At 35.9% G+C, this 20,594-nt stretch overlaps 1 protein-coding gene across 4 annotated transcripts in view; it reads left to right on the top strand.

The window, feature by feature from the left end:
* Positions 1-991: 991 nt before the first annotated feature.
* LOC125242014 overlaps positions 992-20,594 on the top strand; it is a 121,273-nt gene continuing 101,670 nt past the window's right edge. For all 4 annotated transcript variants that reach the window (XR_007178814.1, XM_048150716.1, XM_048150714.1 and 1 more), the window contains exon 1: positions 992-1,189. The gene's annotated coding sequence lies outside the window, so the exon portion shown is untranslated. The remainder of the gene's footprint in view (positions 1,190-20,594) is intronic.

Here is a 20,594-nt window from a genome sequence, read left to right as displayed (position 1 = left end):
ATTTTAGTACTCGTACTAGTTAGTTACTACTTTAAAATGTTTTATAGGCTAAGTTACACCAAACACCAAATATTTTACACCAAATATTTTTTTCTTTCCGTCTTTCTAAAATCTAAATATTTATTAACATACAAAAAATATAGTTCTGGTATAAACAGTTTCCTGCACATCCGTAAAATACAACAACATGTCTGAGCAGGATGTCTCGCTGAACTTTATTCTTCGCTAATTAAGAGTAGGTATTATTCATTTACTAACAAGAAAAACATAATAATAAACTTGATTTTCTAGTGTATCCGTGACATATTATTTTACGATGTCGATTTAATGCAGGATGATTAATGCAGCCAAAATTATGTTAATTGTTAATATATAATAATGTTAATTGTTGTTGTTGAAAGTTTCGTAATAATTTTTGGTCTCGTTTGTTTCTCTCTAAAAACAAAAATATTATTTTCATGTTTTTTTCTGTCAGCATTGCTTATTATAAAACAATTTCATTTTACCCCAAAACTTGTCAAAATCTCACAAAACGGTCTCGTCGGAAGATCAGCGCTGACCGGTCGGCATTATGCTGAGACGGGACCACTTCGTAATAAATTTACCAGTCCCTTGTACATTTGTAGTTTTAGTCATTATTTTTTGCATAATGTGTAGTTTTTAAGTTTATTACGAACAAGCTATTGCCCGCGGCTTCGCTTGCGTTAAATTCCAAAATTGCAGAATGCTCCATACAAACTTCCACTTCCCATTTTAGGGAAATGGGGGGTTAGAAAGAGAAAAAAGTAGCCTATGTCACTCTCCATCCCTTCAACTATCTCCACTTAAAAAATCATGTCAATTTGTTGCTCCGTTTTGTCGTGAAAGGCGGACAAACAAACAGACACACACACTTTCCCATATATTATAAGAGTTTCTACAAATATCGATAATTCCCGCCGCTCCTTGCTGCCTACCCCATCCCTAGCTCCCATAACCCCTAGTGCGCGGCCAAAGCTACCCGACCGCACCCGTGTGCCACAGTCCCGCAATTTAAAAAAAATGCGACCCATAAACAAGTGAAGTGTTAGTGCAACGCTGTGGGGGATTTTAACACATGTGGCAAAGGGGCATAAGGTTCGATACGGCGTGGCACAAGCCGGGGTAGTTTGCAACGTGTTTAGACGTCTTTGTGCTTCGGAATGATAAGGTGAGTTTGAAATTAGCTTATTTGAAGCTTTTCCAGGGGTTGCCTACATTTTTGTGTCAATAAAAAATGTTTTAAACACATGTTCATGCTTAATATAAATGATTTTTACTTGTGAAATACTTTTGTGTATACGGATGATTTGGAAAATCAGAATATCGAGTACAGCTCCAATCTAACAGGTAAATTAAGGGAATATCGGTGATGTTTGATATAAATAGTCAAAATCACCCGGATACACTTTACGAAGACTAAAAAAGTCCACAAAACTACGGTTTCCAACTTAAAAATCCAATATTTTTATATAATTTAAGGCTCGTATGTCCCGGCACACCTTGCGAAAGTTGTAAAGGAATACACCAACCTATGTATTGTATAGACATTGAAAACTAATTACAGTATCTTATAAATCTGAGTCTTATGTACACAAATATTTTTCTTATAGGTGTATTTGAAAAATGCGTATTGTTATAGTCAGTCAATCACTGGCCAGTTTATTATATAAAAAAAAAAAGATTGAGTAGAAATATACATAGGAATATGGACAAGAGGGCGCTGTTATTCTGATGCATGCGGTGACAGTTCAGTTTAAGTAGTATGAATAAAATAATTCTAAATTTCTCAACATGGCGCGTAGTCATATATGTATTTCTGGTCAGGATTGAACTCCTTAAAAGACAAACAAGCGCTGGTGGCCTAGCGGTGAACGTGCGACTTTCAATTCGGAGGTCGCGGGTTCGAACCCCGGTTCGTACCAATGAGGTTTTCGGAACTTATGTGCGAAATGTCATTTGGTGTTTGCCAGTCGCTTTTCGGTGAAGGAAAACATCGTGAGGAAACCGGACTAATTCCAATAAGGCCTAGTTACCCTTTGGGTTGGAAGATAAGATGGAAGTCGCTTTCATGAAACTAGTGCCTACGCCAAATCTTGGGATTAGTTGTCACAGCGGACCCCAGGCTCCCATGAGCCGCGGAAAATCCCGGGATAACGCAAGAAGGATGATGAAAAGGCAAAAAAAAGTGTAAAAAATAAACTTACCTTACTTACCTTGGAACCATAAAGAATATCTCGCTTCGATGGTGCCACTCCTTTGTTAATGCTCGGTTTGATCGGTTCATATCATGTGCATAAATAATGATGTTTTTTTTTTTTTTTTCACGGATTGCAAAAAGGATGCGGGTTCAAGTCCCGCCGGAAGCGTAAATTTTTCCATTTTTTCCTTTAATATAAAAATAATGATATGTTGTCAAATTGTCGATATTAAAGTTCTAAATATTTCAATGATGTATCGAGGGATGGTTGTCATTGTCAATGCAACTTGACTAGAACTTTTGACAAAAATTGTTCATCATCACCTCATCATCATCTCCTTGCGTTATCCCGGCATTTGTCACGGCTCATGGGAGCCTGGGCTTTGACAACTAATCCCATGATTTGGCGTAGGCACTAGTTTTCACGAAAGCGACTGCCATCTGACCTTCCAACCCGAAGGGTAAACTAGACCTTATTGGTATTAGTCCGGTTTCCTCGCGACGTTTTCCTTCACCGAAAAGAGACTGGCAAGTATTAAATGACATTTTGAACATAAATTCCGAAAAACTCATTGGTGCGAGCCGGGGTTCGAACCCGCAACCTCCTGGACGAAAGTCGCACGTACTTACCGCTAGGCTACCAGCGCTTTCGACAAAAATCGTTACTACATACCAAAGAGGATCCAGTATTATAGAGAGTTACTGTCGAAGTAAAATGTGTAATCGCAGTGCATAGACTGCCATCTCTTGACACAGGCTTAAAACTTTGGAACCTTAGTTTTGGCAATTTGGCCCATATTTGCAGCTTGATGTGTGTTAAAATGTCAAATATTAATATTAGCGCCATCTAGCTGAGCGTAGATACCCCAAAGGTATCTAGTAATGCCATCTAGGCCACCGTACCTTTTTACCGACCACCGTACTCAGGTACGTTTTTTTCTTAGACTTTATATGTCTATACGGAGTTATATATGTCTTTGCTACATACATATAAATTATAGGTGGATAGTTATTCTAAGTATGTTTCTTTTTGGTTTGACTATAATTTAAGTATAATTAGCACGTAACGAATTCGTGACCATTTGACTCCAAAGTTGACATTTAAACCAATAAATACCTAATTATATATCATACGATGCGAAAAAACACGTTTTTAATATTTAAATTAGAAATCTACATTATTATGATTCGCATTAAGTACGGTCGTTGACATCAGTCGTAAAATTGCTCGTAAAAAAATGATAGGCATTTTTGTGCCTCTCTAAATGAGCGAGGGATGAATACCAGTTTTTAGAAGACTTTTTATAATACTATACTTACATTTTACTAAAACGACATTGGGCGTTATAATAAACAGGGTGGATTTTTTAAAAATTATTTCATTTACAAGTCTTTCAGTCGTATTCTTAGAGTTAATAAATGTATAATATAGCCATAGTTATATTTGTTTTGTGACTAAATAGTTTCTAAGAGCCACTTGCACCAACGAAAATGGAGGGTTAAACCGCGGGTTAACCCACCATTTTATATGGAATTTGACAGATGACAGCCCACTAACCCTGAGTTAAGTAGTTGGTGCAAGTGGGCCTAATGTGTTTAAAATGAATTTGAGCACAAGAACAAAATAAACTGGATTAGATAATAAATCCTGAACGCGCCGGGAAAGGTGGATTTTGATAATGGGTCAGTGATACCGGGCCCGTTTCTCGAAAGGTACAAGCCTTGTATTACAAGTGCGCGAACTGTCAAATCGTATGGGTTGTCATGGAAACACACTTGTAATACAAGGCTTGTGCCTTTCGAGAAACGGGCCCCAGGGGCCCATTTCTCAAAACAAGTTACAAGCGGAAGTCTCATTCCAACTTGTTATAGGTATTAGACATTGTCAACCACTTGTAAATTGTAATTTGTAGCTTCGAGGAATGGGCCCCAGACCTTCTCTAGATATATTTATTTATTTAATCGTATGGCAAATTATAAAAGCAATCAGAGTGTAGCCTTGAGGTTGCTAAGCCAGGCAACCAGGTCCGGTGTCACGATGAACAGATCCTCAGCAGGCCCGGGATATGAGTGGAGTGGGCAGCGTTGGAAGATATGTTCAGTAGTCTGCTCTTCCTCTCCGCATTCGCAAAGTGGTGAAATGGCTAGATTTAAATGTAATTATGATTGCTGAAAATTTTGGAAAAGACATATCGTCGCCGTAGAGCGAAAAGTCACCAAATCACAAAATGGCCAAAATTTACTTGTATATGTCATCAAAATCGCATTTTTTTTCTCCAAATTTGAGTCTTATTACGGTAGCAATAGAGATCATAGTTCTAATTTTACAAAGTTAAAGAACTAACTAAAAACCCACCTCGGATTCAATATTTTAGTCGAAAAATACCTAATTCTTTTATACTTTTTTATATTTCTTTGAACTTATTTATGAGCGTACATAAGTCATTGTAGTTATTTTTCCCAAACTATTACTAAACGATTTAACCACGAAGAACCTCATTCAAAAAGTCACTTAATATACTTAGTTACTTTTAGAATACCTGGTATGTCAAAAGTGTGAAAGCGAAAATTAACTAACTCTGTTTAGTTATTTTTTATTTATAGTTGTAAGGCAATGTACATCATTTAACCAAAACGATAATTCATTTAACAGTTTTAATGAGTTTAACCCTACAAAAAAATGTAGAATACAATAACTAATCATATTTAATTAATTTTACAATAAAGACTGTACTGTACTCCGACGTGATTTGATTGAATTTCGCTCGCAAGTTAGTGACTTTTCGGCCAGTGCCGCGGGCCCCCGCACCGATACCGTACCGACGCGACTCCCCCCGCCGCGTCCTCCGGCCAGTCGTTGCGCATGAGCAAACTAGGGCAAACCTTGGCTTATTGGTGATACATAGTGATTCGGTGATATCTGGTTATTATCTCGATTTGTGGGCACAGTGAGGAGATAAAACCTATAAAATCATTACGAATTAATTCGGAACATCCGACAGCAGTTGATGGTGGTGATTTTATAGGTTTTATCTCCTCACTGTGCTCACAAATCGAGATAATAACCAGATATCACCGAATAACTATGTATCACCAATAAGCCAAGGTTTGCCCTACTTACTATATATATTTTTTTGGATTCTGCTTAATATTTTAGGAACAAATTAAATCAGGTCATTTCAAATTTTGCAAACACTTTATTAAAATAAAATAAACATGAAATCAAATTAAAATGGCCTCTAATTATATTAAAATCATCATTAGAAAATCCATAAAAATTAACATGGTCTTCCTAAAATAGCTTTCTTTACGCATCACAGTCACTCTTCGTCCTCATCTTCTGTTTCTGTGACATCAGGCTCACACAATCTGTCAATAACTGTCTTATTGGTCGGCAGACTTTGGTACCATGAATGAAGCTCTCGAGGAATAACTCCCTTAGTGCATAAATTTAAGAGATCTTTTTTTTTCGCCTCAGATATAGGCAATGCCTATGGATATGCCTTTGGAATGGGATAGTCTTTTATCTTATTGATCCAGTCCTCGGCGTCGTCATGGTTGTCTGGTTCATCAGGTACACGCCCCTTGCGCCTCTTTGTGCATCTCAGCGGCTTTGGCGGGCCACCGTAAATCTGTTGGACATTAAATTCAGAGTAGGGGCCCTCATGGCTGTAGCGAAATTTGACTACACGAGGACGCTACTTCTCAAATCTGAGACACTTAAATTTAAGCCACGCCAATTTGTTGCCATCAGTGTCGTGTGTCGTATTTCTAACGAAAGCTTCATTCAACGCCCTGACATCGAGCATTTCGTCGTGAAGTAACTCTTTTACGACGTATGGTATAATAACAATATGCTTTTTTACATACTATACAACAACCATAAAATGTTTATTCAATTATTTACTCAAATATAATAATCCGCATTCAAGTAATATACGGTTACGAAATTCAATTCCTTCCACACTTCGTACAGTCACCGGCAATAGTATCTTCCTACATGAAGGCGGCAAAAATATGTGTTAGGGTCCTACTGGGACTTATAAATAATAACGCGGACTGTATCAAAATAGGCTGGTTTATTCCGCCTTAATTACAGCTTAAAATCCCGGCCAAACAGTTTATAAATTAATTCGGTATTCGTCCGTTGCCGGTGAGGTAGGTAAAGGTGAGGTGAGTGTGTGTGCCGCGCGCTGCTCGCGGGCCTGCCGCGATGACGTCGCGATCGCCCGCCGCCCGCGCGTCTCCTCCCGTGCGTATGTCGAGTACTCAACATATGTGACTCGCTCTTCTAACCCTACAAATAAGAGCGCGTCACATATTTTTGCGGCCTTATTGTCGGAAGATACTACTGCCGGTGACTGTAGGTACCTAGTCATAGTGAGAACGACATGAAATTTCTAGCGGCTTTCATTATTGGTTGTCAGTGTTGTCATTTTGATAAAGGTACGAATGCTCCACCATACGTCGTAAAAGAGTTACTTCACGACGAAATGCTCGATGTCAGGGCGTTGAATGAAGCTTTCGTTAGAAATACGACACACGACACTGATGGCAACAAATTGGCGTGGCTAAATTTTAAGTGTCTCAGATTTGAGAAGCAGCGTCCTCGTGTAGTCAAATTTCGCTACAGCCATGAGGGCCCCTACTCTGAATTTAATGTCCAACAGATTTACGGTGGCCCGCCAAAGCCGCTGAGACGCACAAAGAGGCTCAAGGGGCGTGTACCTGATGAACCAGACAACCATGACGACGCTGAGGACTGGATCAATAAGATAAAAGACTATCCCATTCCAAAGGCATATCCACAGGCATTGCCTATATCTGAGGCGAAAAAACAAGATCTCTTAAATTTATGCACTAAGGGAGTTATTCCTCGAGAGCTTCATTCATGGTACCAAAGTCTGCCGACCAATAAGACAGTTATTGACAGATTGTGTGAGCCTGATGTCACAGAAACAGATGACGAGGACGAAGAGTGACTGTGATGCGTAAAGAAAGCTATTTTAGGAAGACCATGTTAATTTTTATGGATTTTCTAATGATGATTTTAATATAATTAGAGACCATTTTAATTTGATTTGATGTTTATTTTATTTTAATAAAGTGTTTGCAAAATTTGAAATGACGTGATTTAATTTGTTCCTAAAATATTAAGCAGAATCCAAAAAATATATATAGTAAGTAGGGCAAACCTTGGCTTATTGGTGATACGTAGTTATTCGGTGATATCTGGTTATTATCTCGATTTGTGAGCACAGTGAGGAGATAAAACCTATAAAATCTCCACCATCAACTGCTGTCGGATGTTCCGAATTAATTCGTAATGATTTTATAGGTTTTATCTCCTCACTGTGCCCACAAATCGAGATAATAACCAGATATCACCGAATAACTACGTACCACCAATAAGCCAAGGTTTGCCCTAGTTTTTAACTAACACGTATTTTCACTCTATCACAGCAGTCATAATTCAACTAACTCTACTTAGTTAAGTCTAAACACACTAAAATGTGTGCAAATAATCATTAACTTCGTTCAAAAAATCACTAAGTCATAATTAAGGTGTAATATTTAAGGGCAAAAATTAATTATCGCCTATAGCTCCTAAATCGTTAGTGTGAATAATATAAATCCATTTTGAGCCCAAAGAATAGCAGTTTCCAATTAATAAACAGATATAAAACCACAATTTCATCTGAAGATAATTTCAGTAAAAATTATTTTAATTATTTTTTTCTTTAAACTCTCATAACTCAAAATGACCAATGAACGATTTGGTGACTTTTCGCTCTACGGCGACGATATACGGAAATTGGAAAAAAGGAAATATTTGACAGTTTCTGTTTTTTTATTTTTAAATATAAATATTTTTAATTTTTAAGGCCAAATAACAATATGCCACTTTTAATTCTCTCGTTTGTACACGTGAAACGGAAAAAAGTAAAATTATGTTAATTAATCACGACTAAGTGTGTTATGTTAATTATGTTCGACCTGTGAATTACTTTAACTTGCAACAATATCATAACGACACAAAAAGTAACAAACCGAAGTTACATAATATGGCTTATAATATTTTGCAGCGGCACCTAAATCGTGAAAATGGTATAAAGTATTATAAACCATAGACATACCCTTCCAGATAGTCCTTCGTTAGTCTCCCCTATAAAAGAAAACTTCTCATAAAGTTGATACATTTTATGTCTTATTCAGCTCTGTTACAAAATGAATATTACATAAAAAGTAACAAATAATGCCTAACATAAATTTTGAAGCGGTAAATCGTTAAAATTCTATAAATTGTAGACAAACAGTCTAACAGTCAATCAGTGGGTGTCGTAAAAGTCGACTGTGGGATATGGGTTAAATTGTGGCGTAGGCGAGAGGCTGGCAACCTGTCACTGCAATGTCACAATCTGGATTTCTTTCAACCCCTTTTTGCCAAGAGTGGCACTGAAACTTAGTAGTTCATGTGCTCTGCCTATCCCTTTTTATGGAATACAGGCGTGATTATATGTATGTAAACAGTCTAACAATAAGCTTGAAAAAAAAAAACCTTTCTTACAGTAGGTACCTACGACTTTTTATTTACCCCACAATTATCATTAAGTACATAAATTCACAAAATATTTTTGGCCGGTAAATCGTTAAAATGCTATAAATCGTAGACAAACAGGCTATAAGTGGGGTTTTTCCAGACAGTCTGGCGTTAGTCTGACCTAATTTTAGCGATGTCGATCGGCCGCTGGTTCCGTCTGGGAAAACTTCGTTATTATGTTTGTGGATTTGCCTTTACAAATCAAATAAATATGACGGGCAAGTAGACATTTTTACTTATTTAAAAAAATGGATATACATAATGACGACACATATTACTGATATTACATAATGAACCTAATATCATAGATATTTTACAAGTAGTAAACATATATTTATTTCATTCAAATACTACAAAACACATTACACAGGCAATCTTACATTAAAAAAAAACAATACCACTAATCACATTTGTCATCCGCAACGCAGGCTTCGTCAGGATAGATATTTTTATAAGTTCATCAAATCTTTATAATCACATTCAAAGACACGCACTCACGCATATGGCACACAACTACACATAAACATACACACAGCACACAGTTACACGTACTTTATTTCAACAATTTCTATTATTTTTGTATAATTTCTTTGAATTAAAAAAAATATTGATCAAATTGAGATAACACTTCAAATCGGACGGTATATATTCCCTCGTATTTTTCACGCAGCGCGATATATCTTTTGTTTCCTATTTATATATCTATCTTGATTGATGTAAAAACTGCATGACCAAACAAAACCAAAGGCTATATTGGTGATGTAGCAGTGCGCAAAACAGAACAAATAAAACTGCCACATCGGAATGAAAATATTTTATTTCCGGGCCAACTTTGGAAGAAATAGCTCACACAAGCCCAAAGCAATAGTTAAAAGGTCTGCAATGTTATTTGCTTTGTTGAAATACGATCCTAACTACAATGGTTGCGCTTTTTTGCCTCATACGTCATGTGTCTCGCACTTTCATACTTAATTTGAACATAGGAACAACTGCGACAGACTTAAAAGGGTGGCCACCTCATAGTTTTTATGCTTGGATATTTTGTTTACACGGGAGTGTTTTGCACTTTACTCGTTTAATATTCGTGGACTATTTATAAAGTTGGAGCTAGACTAAAATAATATGCATAGAATGAAGTAAACTTTTGGTCGTGTTACCTAGATATTTATGACGTTTTCAAGTATAACCATATTGTCGCTTACCATAAGGATGGCATTTTCTATTTTTATATGAATTACCTGCTTAATATTTGGTTAAAAACGACACATCAGGTGGGCAAGCCTTCTTGATTCATCTCCAAGCAGCAGTGTGGTGTAGGAATATATCCATTTTTAAACGGATTTCAATTTATAAATATGCACTACCTTTATCTTTTATGACATCCCAAAGATCATCCTGATGTTGCAGATAATTCACAAGTGTAAGTAGTTTGCATCTTTGTCTTCTACTCGTGTGAATAATTTGACCAAATATCAGATTATTAAAGCAAACGCATTCGAAGCTCAGAAATCGTCAGCATTATACGGTCGTACATTAATTAGTATTAAAGTCCTTGTGCCATGCAGTAACATTTTGCATTTCAGCCAATTACATACCAGATGCATTCAATGTGCTCGGATGCTAAAACGTCCTATTCTAATTGATGCAAATTAATTTGCTTGGCTTTGCGACTGTTACCAAGGTACTTACTTAGATGTCTTAGATAATAACTTATACTTTCGTCTTCTCAACTTCGATAACTTCGATTTGGTAGAAACGTACAAGTGCTCGACTCGGTAATGTCCAGTATGTGGCACTTTTCTGTCACATTTATTGATAATGAATTACGATTGAAAGTAACATCTACTGGGACACTGTCGAGCACTGGTACCTTACTCAGTAAATATTAATGATATTATTATAATATCAATAATATGTAGATTTACAGGTTTTCGAACTCAGCGTAATTATAACAAAAGTAAATATTTTTAATAATTTTAGAACAAAACGGGACTTAATCGCGTAAACACTTACATTTATATTAGGCCCGACGTTTCGAACATCACATTATGTTCGTGGTCACGGGTAGACTGGCGAGGAATTGCATCAACATCTTCTAGCCGCGCGAGTTTCTCGAACTACCCGCACTTGTTCTTGATTATTCACTTTTGCGCTAGGGTTGTCACTTTGCCTACACACAACACTCACGACATCAGCCGGTGTGTCCCTCGGTGTTTTTTCACGCTTACATTTGCTAATCACTGGATTCCACGAAGAAGAAATTCCCTGTCCCTCATTTTGGTTGAAATTTCGATGCTTCCTAATTTCAATCGCTTCACGTACTTTTCTGCTGTAGAACAACAGACGTTCCGTTGATAGAATTAAATAAATATAAATGTAAGTGTTTACGCGATTAAGTCCCGTTTTGTTCTAAAATTATGAGTGCAAATCGTGTTAGTCTAAATCAATGTAAATATTTTTCTTTTGATTCAAACTCAAATGGATTTAATTGACAATTTGACACCAAAAATGTCTGTTGAATCCTGTTCTTGGTAGTTCCCAGGTATTACGTCTACATATAAATATATTATTATTTTTTTTATAAATATTCTCGTCTTTATGGGACTTCTACCCCAAATAACTAAGCTCATAAAAATTTTGTTATAAGTTTTTATAATCCCATGCCATAAAGGTCTTGTTTAATAAAAGTTTCATTAGCACTCTTCAAGTAAAAACTATGATGTTGAGTTCTACATGTATCCACTGAACACGCCTACCATATAAAATCGGTGGACACTCTATTTAATAATGCAAAATTATATTATATAATGGTAACTTTATGAAGACTTTTAGCCTTATAATGTTACAACTGTATACTTTACTTTTTCTACGACAGCCAAATATATACCTATCCGAGAACAATAAAATGGGTTAATTTCCATGTACGCTTTCTTCGACTTTTCAGGTAACAATCTGTCAGTAACAGCGCGCACAGCCTTGATTTATAGTTGAGTACATTATTCATTAGAATCACTCATAATAATTAATAACTTAAGATTTTGCACAATAACGTCAACCGATAATAAACTACAAAACCCTAAAATAGTTTCGACAAAGTTTACAAATTTCCAACAAAACACGCGCCGAACAAGCCATAGACAAGATAAATAGAAAATAAGCCGGTTCTCGATTACGAAAAATGTGGTTGAATAGAATTATGCTTTTTACCTTTGTTTTACAATATCTATAATTTCAGTATATTTTTTCATCTTGATTTAAATTATGACCAAAAATATTAATTATTTTAAAAAAGCTACTTATTACTGCAATTGAAAACAAACCTGTTAAATGAAAGTTTTACTTAAAAAATGTAACAGATTTCCTATATATTATCCATATATTATGATTACTGCACAGCATCTATCGCTACTCAAATGAAGTTAGTTTGGATACCGCTGACAATAGTCGAATTGACAAAAAGTGCTGGAGTAGAAAAACATTGTAAAACATGAAAAAAATGGACCAGTTACATTTATTTTGTCCCCCAGTCGAGATTTGCCTCGCTGTACTTTACCCGATAAAAATTTACATCTACAAAGTTATAAATAATGTTTACGTGAATTTAACCAATGAGGAGGCAAAACTTTTATCACACCAGTCTACCATAATCATGATTGACGCGACAGTATCTCGCCGTGACATAGATCATAGGTATTGTAAACAGTTCGGGCCGCGGGTGAAGAAAATATGTACACGAAAGGTTCTTACAGTTTATTTACAAGTCAACGATATTGGCATAAGGACTTATAGTGTGTATCCCGGCGAGATAATTTTGCGCCAATCATATGATAGCCCGGCTAGTAGCGTCATTATTATAACCGACTGTTGTTGCTGCCAAATGTCATACATTTATTTTTTCGAAGATTTTTTTAGCTAGGCAACACATAATTGCAGTTGCGTAGTCTATCCTTACCTTTCAGTGTCTTCTCATTACTTGCCTCCTCCATATGGATAGGTACTTATATTGTTTAAAAAAAAATGCGTGGAGTCTCTCAGCGCGGAAGAAGTGAAACTTCGTAACACAACCTCAAAAATATTCTGTCAAGTGACTTTTACGTTTTTGCGTTTAGTTACTTCCATCTTTTTACTGTTTTGAATATTTTACATTGCTAATGGATCAAATTATTGCAAAAACAAACATATAAAGATACTCTTCAAACCAACCATTCCACAATTCAAAACCATTCTGTCACTGACGGAGTAAGTGAGTGACTGAGTGAGCTGGCGTTTAACACGTTAAACGTATCACTGAGTAAATGAGTGACTGGTTTGACGTGTTAACGTGTTACGCGCTGTCAGTTAGAAGTCGCATTAGAAGTTTCACTTCAATAACGTAATATTTACAAAGCCTACTAGGTAGTAAATAGTTACATAACGATACAAGTGCGTAAAAAAGAAAGGTCAAAACGAGTGGCGATAAATTAAAATACGACCGAAGGGAGTTTTAAATCAACACGAGTTACGAATTTCCTTTTTGCACGTGTATCGTACGACGTTTTTCAGTACAGATGAGCCTTCAAAGTTTCGACCTGGTATATAATGAACCACTTCTCGCACTAGTGCGTAAAGAAAACACCATCTGTACTGAAAAATCCATTTCCAACTCCATACATTAGCAAGCAGAATGCAGTGAGAAATGGTAATAGTCAGCTAATGTTCACGTTTGCAGTTTGAGGCGCTTTTGTGGACGATGAATAGGCGGCGGCGGTTTCAAAAGTTATGCGGGACGGAACGATGATAGTTTGTCGTGTTGCTATTAAAATAATGTTACTAGATGGAAGCAAAGATAAGTAAAAAAGTTAGCTGTGAAATGTGAAGCTTTAGTGTGCTGACTTAATTTATACCCATGTTTTATAGGTATTTTTTTTATACGCCAAAACTGCATTTTAGTACTTTTTTCTACTCCCATAGTGTTCTTCGTCATTTACAGTGTCGTGCATAGATGTTTAAAACCCTACCTAAAAGATGCCAGCCTCCGTCCGGCGCCCCGCGCACCCACGCTTACGATATAAAGCATTCTTAGGAAGCCTTTAAGGGATATAGCGGGATCGCGGGGCGCCGGGGGCTAGCAGGGGCGCGGGGCGCCGGGGGTTGGCGGCGGCGCGGGGGAGTGCGACAGGGTGAGGCAGGAGCAGAGGGAAGGCCGGGAAGGAAGGGAAGGAAGAGGTCAAAATACAGGAAACAGTGAGAATTTCACGAAAGTTGTTCTAGAAAACTATTCAACAGGAAGCATGGTCGTAGGAAAGTACTCTTATAACACGTAGTGCAATATCTTACACTAGAGCACAATAGTATATTATATAACGGTAACGTTATGAAGGCTATAAAAGTTGAGTACCGCGGTTAGGCCACGAAGGCTTGCCGAGTGGCCTAAGTAAGGTACGAGACTTTTATAGCCTTCATAATGTTACAATTGTATACTATACTTTTTCTACGACAGCCACATACATACCTATTCGAGAATAATAAAATGGGTTAGTTACTTACTTCATGTAATGAATGGGAATATTTGTGTGGATCGTCGTAGCATTGAGTATTCTGTCCACAATGTTGATGGCGAGAACTTGTTGCACAATTCTTCAAAATATGCCAACAACGCCGTTTCAGAGAAAGTTGAAACATTTTTTTGCAATTCCCATGTCAAAACAATCATAACATTTTTGGTACGCTTTATCTGACTTTTCATGTAACAAATTGTCAGTCACTTTGAGCGCCCATAGCCTTGATTTCTTCGGAAGTGCATTTTTCACCAGAATCACTCATAATTACTTATGTTTTTGCACAATAACGTCGAATTAAAACAAACTACACACCACCGAAATAGTTCAAATAGTTTCGTGATAAGTTTACAAATGTCAAACATACCATAGACAAGAGAAATAGAAAATAAGCCGGTTTTCAATTACGAAAAATGTGGTTGCGTTCAAGAATATTTAAATGTCGAATGTAAAATTATTGGATAAACTTATGATTATTACCTTTGTTTTGCAATATCTAATATGTAAAACGCATTTAAGTTTATTTTTTCATCTTGATTTAAATTATGAACCTAAATATTATATTATTTATTAAAAGTTACTTATTACTGTAAATGAAAACATACCTGATAAATGGAAGTTGTGCTTTTAAAAAAAAATTAACAGAACTCCTATATTCATATGATTACTGCTAGCAGTAATCCTATGAACCTATAGACAAATAGACTTTCTCATCGTTACTCAAATGAACTTAATTTGGATACCGCTGACAATAATCTAATTGACAGATTTAAGTGCTGGAGTAGAAAAAGATAATTTATGTCCCTACTTCAAAGTGCCCGAACTGTAAAATATCATGCATTTTACGTGCAAACAGGGAATTCATGTCGATTAAAAAAACTACCTTCGGTCGTATTCTTGCCACTAATTTTACTTTTTTAATGTTTAAATATTACTCTTTACAGATCATTTAAAAATTACCCTTTTTATGAAAGTATATTTATCAAATTCGGTTTTTTTATTATTTTTCGTGCAGATTGCCAAAGTTGTAAAAAATACATATTAATATTGCAAAAACATACAAAGGTATTCTGTGCTTATTATAGTTAAGGGCATTTATTTGTGTGACGAGCACAGATATTTGTTCCTGAGTCATGGACATTTTCCATGTATTTAAGTATGTATATCTTCGCTCCATGTATATAAGTATATATTTATCGGAACCCTTTTGTTTTTGCTGCAATGCAAACAGTGTTGGCAAGCATTTTTTTATGTTGTGTACGTAATTTTAAGTCAACTGTATGTCTTTTTTTCTCTTTTTGTTGTTCTGTGTTGCATTTGTAATTGTGTGTTATTGCAGCATTCAATTAAAGCTTTTATCTATCTATCTATCTATTTAAGTATGCACCCATAGTACTAGTTCTGCTTAGTTTGGGGCTAAGTTGATCTGTGTAAGAAGTACCCAATATTTATATCTATATTTTACTTTAACTTTTTATTACTCTTTACAAATCATTTAAATTTTACCCTTTTTATGAAAGTATATTTGTGCAATGTAACAGTTTCGTTTTCTTTCAACCCCTTATTTGCAAAGAGTGGCATTGAAGCTTTAGTAGTTTCATGTGTTCTGCCTACCCCTTTATGGGATACAGGCTTGATTGTATGTATGTTGTATGTATGTATATTTATCAAATACAGGTTTATACTACCTTTTTGTGCAAATTGCCAAAGCTGACCCATGAGTAGGTACTCCGTGTTTATATAATTTTAAAAATCAGTTTTATGATATTCAAGTTAGCTACATTATTAATTATAAATCTTTGCTCTTGGTATCGTTTTGTCATGATAGAAAGTATCTAATTCATTTTATGAATCAACCGAAGGTTAATCAAAAAACGCCTACTCACTCTTAGCCCGTCGTACAAAAGAAGTGAAGTGTCGGATTTCTGAACCTTTGGGTGCCTGAACAGCCTTTGATATGCTAAGTCCGTCTTTCAGCAGAGAGGTGAATTGACGAGCGGATGTTTCGATTGTATGTGGCAGTATGTGGTGGATATTTTATGTGTGTTGGCAGAACATTCAAGTATACTAATACACTTATGTACTAAATAACAGTACATACGTGTGTTAGGTGTGTGTAGTGTGTGTAGTACTTGTGTGCCTATTAGGCGAGACGACTAAAAAAATTAATTCGTCCGTCAGTTAGATTATCAAAAAAATTTAGACACGTATTTTTTCTATTTTCTCGTAAACGAAAAATGACGACGGTACAGTTCGTTGAAGTTTCGCGTGACGTCACGCCTAATAGGTACAATTTTTAGTTAGAATTGACTTCACAAGCGCCCACTCCGGAACTTTAATACTCTATATCTTTGTATTTTTTCATTAATTAGAAAAAGCGAAAAATGTGTTCAGTATTTTTGGTCGATCTAACTGACGGACTAAACAGAATGCCATTTTTTTATGTAGTCGTCATTCCCAAGTGCAATTTTTTTACGTTATTGTTTTATGGAACGGCGTGATCGTGTCATGCTATTTCAGTCCGTCACAGTAAAAAAAGTTAAAATTATGCAATATATCCACATCTAAATCAACATATTTAAGTATTATTCACCTTAAGAATAGCGAATACTGAGGCTACAAGGAAAATAATGAAAATCAAGGAAATAATAATGTGGAAATTTATTATTTTTTATCTCTACATTGATGGAAACTATGAATTTATCTAAACGCTTCGTTTGATTTGTTCATTAAATTAAGTTCGCTTTGATCCAAAAAGTATTTCCAATAATTTATTTAGACAGTCCTTTTGATGCACGAAAAATTTTATTTTCTGAAATTCTATCATAGATTCATAAATTAGTTTCGTCAAAATATGTTTTGTTATTAAGATGGTGGATTTAATTCGTTTTTAATTATTGTCTTCACTGTAAACTATTTCTGAACAAAAAGAAAATGTACTTACCTACCATAAAAGGTACTTCAATATTTACATAAAGGTATTTAGAGGTACATAATTTTCCCTTGATAAATAAATTTGAACCTGAAATTCTTAAACTGTAATCCTATTTTATATAAAGGGAGTAATTTTCAGTCGAATAGTATTTTTCTATTATACTAAACCATATGAAATAGCTAGTTTTCATTAAAAAAAATGTGTGTAGATTAAAAGCTCCGCAGAGTACCATCATGGGTTCTACGCCAGTTCCTCCTGGAGGTCGGCCAAATTGCTTGCAGACGTAATTCGCTTCGGCCACTCCTTTACGAGGTGAGCGGAAGACAGACGCAACCTGAATCGGTAAATACTTACCTAAGAAAATAGGTAATATCTTTGAAATACGCTTTACAAAGTAGACTGAATACATACATAAACTTACGCGTGTATTATTGTTATAGATTAGTAAATGTGTAAAAACTGTAACTCATGTACCAATAATTATTGTATTGTATTGTTTTTATTATGACGTGTAAAATTATAGTTTTATCAATAAATATTGAATTGAATTGAATTGAACTGAATCAGAACTGAAGTGGACGATGAGAGGACCGGAGAAGGGGCGTACTAGAAGAGAGGCCTATGCTCAGCAGTGGGCGATGACGGGCTGATATGATGATGATGTATTTCCTGAAGGGGCAGGGAAAGCGGATAAATCTGCTTATGTTTCAATGCTACTATTAGCATTAAGGGGTTAAATGAAAAGGAAATTATGATATAGCAGTGACGGGTTGCTAATCTACGGTACAAAGTTAGTCAGTTGTTAAGTAGAATTAAGTAAATAGGTTAAGTTATAAGCATAATAAATTAATAGTTTAAAAAACACTATAAAACACGCTTTTATAAATGCACGTAAAAGCCAAAAATAAATTATGGATCGTTCAAGTTGTCTCTATTTGTGAGCTGAAGTTTAAAAACTATGTGCTTTTAATTATAATATTTGATTGTAAAAGCGTGGGGCGCTGGACTAGGAAAGACTTTCTTGTAAACAAATACTAATCCGAACTTGCTGGCGAATGAAATTGTTCCTTTTCCAGCGCCCCACGCTTTTACAATCAAATATTATAATTAAAAGCACATAGTTTTTAAACTTCAGCTCACAAATAGAGACAACTTGAACGATCCATAATTTATTTTTGGCTTTTACGTGCATTTATAAAAGCGTGTTTTATAGTGTTTTTTAAACTATTAATTTATTTTATACTTTTTAGTCATTAATAATACTTTTAACATTTATACATAAATTTATTTCAAGTAGGCGGATTTTACATGCCATTTGTGGCTTAACGTGTACTTATTGCTAATTGCTACTTAATAATAACTAGCGGCTACCTTATTACGGTATTATCATAAAAATGTTTATACCTAGTAAGTTATCCGTAAAAGATAGACAATATAGACATGTGCCATCGCGGACTTTTTGAAGACATTAGAGAGACATACTTTCGCCATACATTGTTTTGAAGCTCTCAGCTAGTGGGATTTTGATTGACTCGATTAGAAAATATTGTCACATTTCAACTAATTCAAACAAAATTTAAGTATTTCTTATTTGCCGAGCCCCCCTTTATTTGCTCTTAAGGGTCACAGGAAAATCATTACCCAACTTATTTTAAATACAACGTTGATCTTTCTTTTATGCGGGGGGCTTCGCCCCCCGAGCCCCCCTCTGTTTGCTCTTAAAGGTCACAAGAAAAAGCTAACCCAACTTATTTTAAATACTACGTTAATCTTTCTTTTATGCGGGGGCTTCGCCCCCGAGCCCCCTTTTTCCTTACTCTTAAGGGTAACAATAAAACTCTAACCCAACTTATTTTAAATACAACGTTTATCTTTCTTTTATGCGGGGGCTTCGCCCCCGAGCCCCCTTTGTTTGCTCTTAAAGGTCACAAGAAAACGCTAACCCGACTTATCTTAAATACTACGTTGATCTTTCTTTCATGCGGGGGCTTCGCCCCCGAGCCCCCCTTTGTTTGCTCTTAAAGGTCACAAAAAACGCTAACCCAACTTATTCTAAATACTACGTTGATCTTTCTTTCATGCGGGGGCTTCGCCCCCGAGCCCCCTTTTCTTTACTCTTAAGGATCACAAGAAAACCTTAACCCAACTTATTTTAAATACAACGTTGATCTTTCTTTCATGCGGGGGCTTCGCCCCCCGAGCCCCCCTTTGTTTGCTCCTAAAGGTCACAAAAAAACGCTAACCCAACTTATTTTAAATACAACGTTGATCTTTCTTTTAAGCGGGGGGCTTCGCCCCCCGAGCCCCCCTTTGTTTGCTCAAAAGGCTAACCCAACTTATTTTAAATACTACGTTAATCTTTCTTTTATGCGGGGGGCTTCGCCCCCCGAGCCCCCCTTTTCTTTACTCTTAAGGATCACAAGAAAACCTTAACCCAACTTATTTCAAATACAACGTTGATCTTTCTTTTATGCTTCCCCCTTGAGCCCCCCCCCCCCTTTTTTCTGTTCTTATCTTTCGGCACCATCATCAGGCCTTGAAACCGAATCGTAGTCAAAGTTCATTACAAGACTTTTCTAAGAAGCCCAAAAACAGCTATGATACGATGTTCCATCATGTAGTTCCAGCTCATATCTTGTGGCTCCATCATCAGACCTTGAAACCTAATTGTAGTCAAAGTTCATTACAAGACTTTCCTAAGAAGCCCAAAAACAGCTATGATACGATGTTCCATCATGTAGTTCCAGTTCATATCTTCCGGCTCCATCATCAGACCTTGAAACCTAATCGTAGTCAAAGTTCATTACAAGACTTTTCTAAGAAACCCAAAAACAGCTATGATACGATGTTCCATCATGTAGTTCCAGTTCATATCTTTCGGCTTCATCTTCAGACCTTGAAACCTAATTGTAGTCAAAGTTCATTACAAGACTTTTCTAAGAAACCCAAAAACGGCTATGATACGATGTCCCATCATGTAGTTCCAGTTCATATCTTCCGACTCCATCATCAGATCAGCTCAACAGTACCATATTATTGTATTGTCATCGGAACTACATATAGCTGCCAATTTTCATTACGCTACGACTCCTGGAAGATGGTTAAATTAGATTCCTTAGATTCCATTATCATAAAAATGTTTATACCTAGTAAGTTATCCGTAAAAGATAGACAATATAGACATGTGCCATCGCGGACTTTTTGAAGACATTAGAGAGACATACTTTCGCAATACATTGTTTTGAAGCTCTCAGCTAGTGGGATTTTGATTGACTCGATTAGAAAATATTGTGACATTTCAAC

The sequence above is a fragment of the Leguminivora glycinivorella genome, unplaced genomic scaffold, assembly GCF_023078275.1.
Source record: "Leguminivora glycinivorella isolate SPB_JAAS2020 unplaced genomic scaffold, LegGlyc_1.1 Scaffold3, whole genome shotgun sequence".
NCBI lineage: Eukaryota > Metazoa > Arthropoda > Insecta > Lepidoptera > Tortricidae > Leguminivora > Leguminivora glycinivorella.
This window is presented reverse-complemented; position numbering and strand designations above follow the sequence as displayed.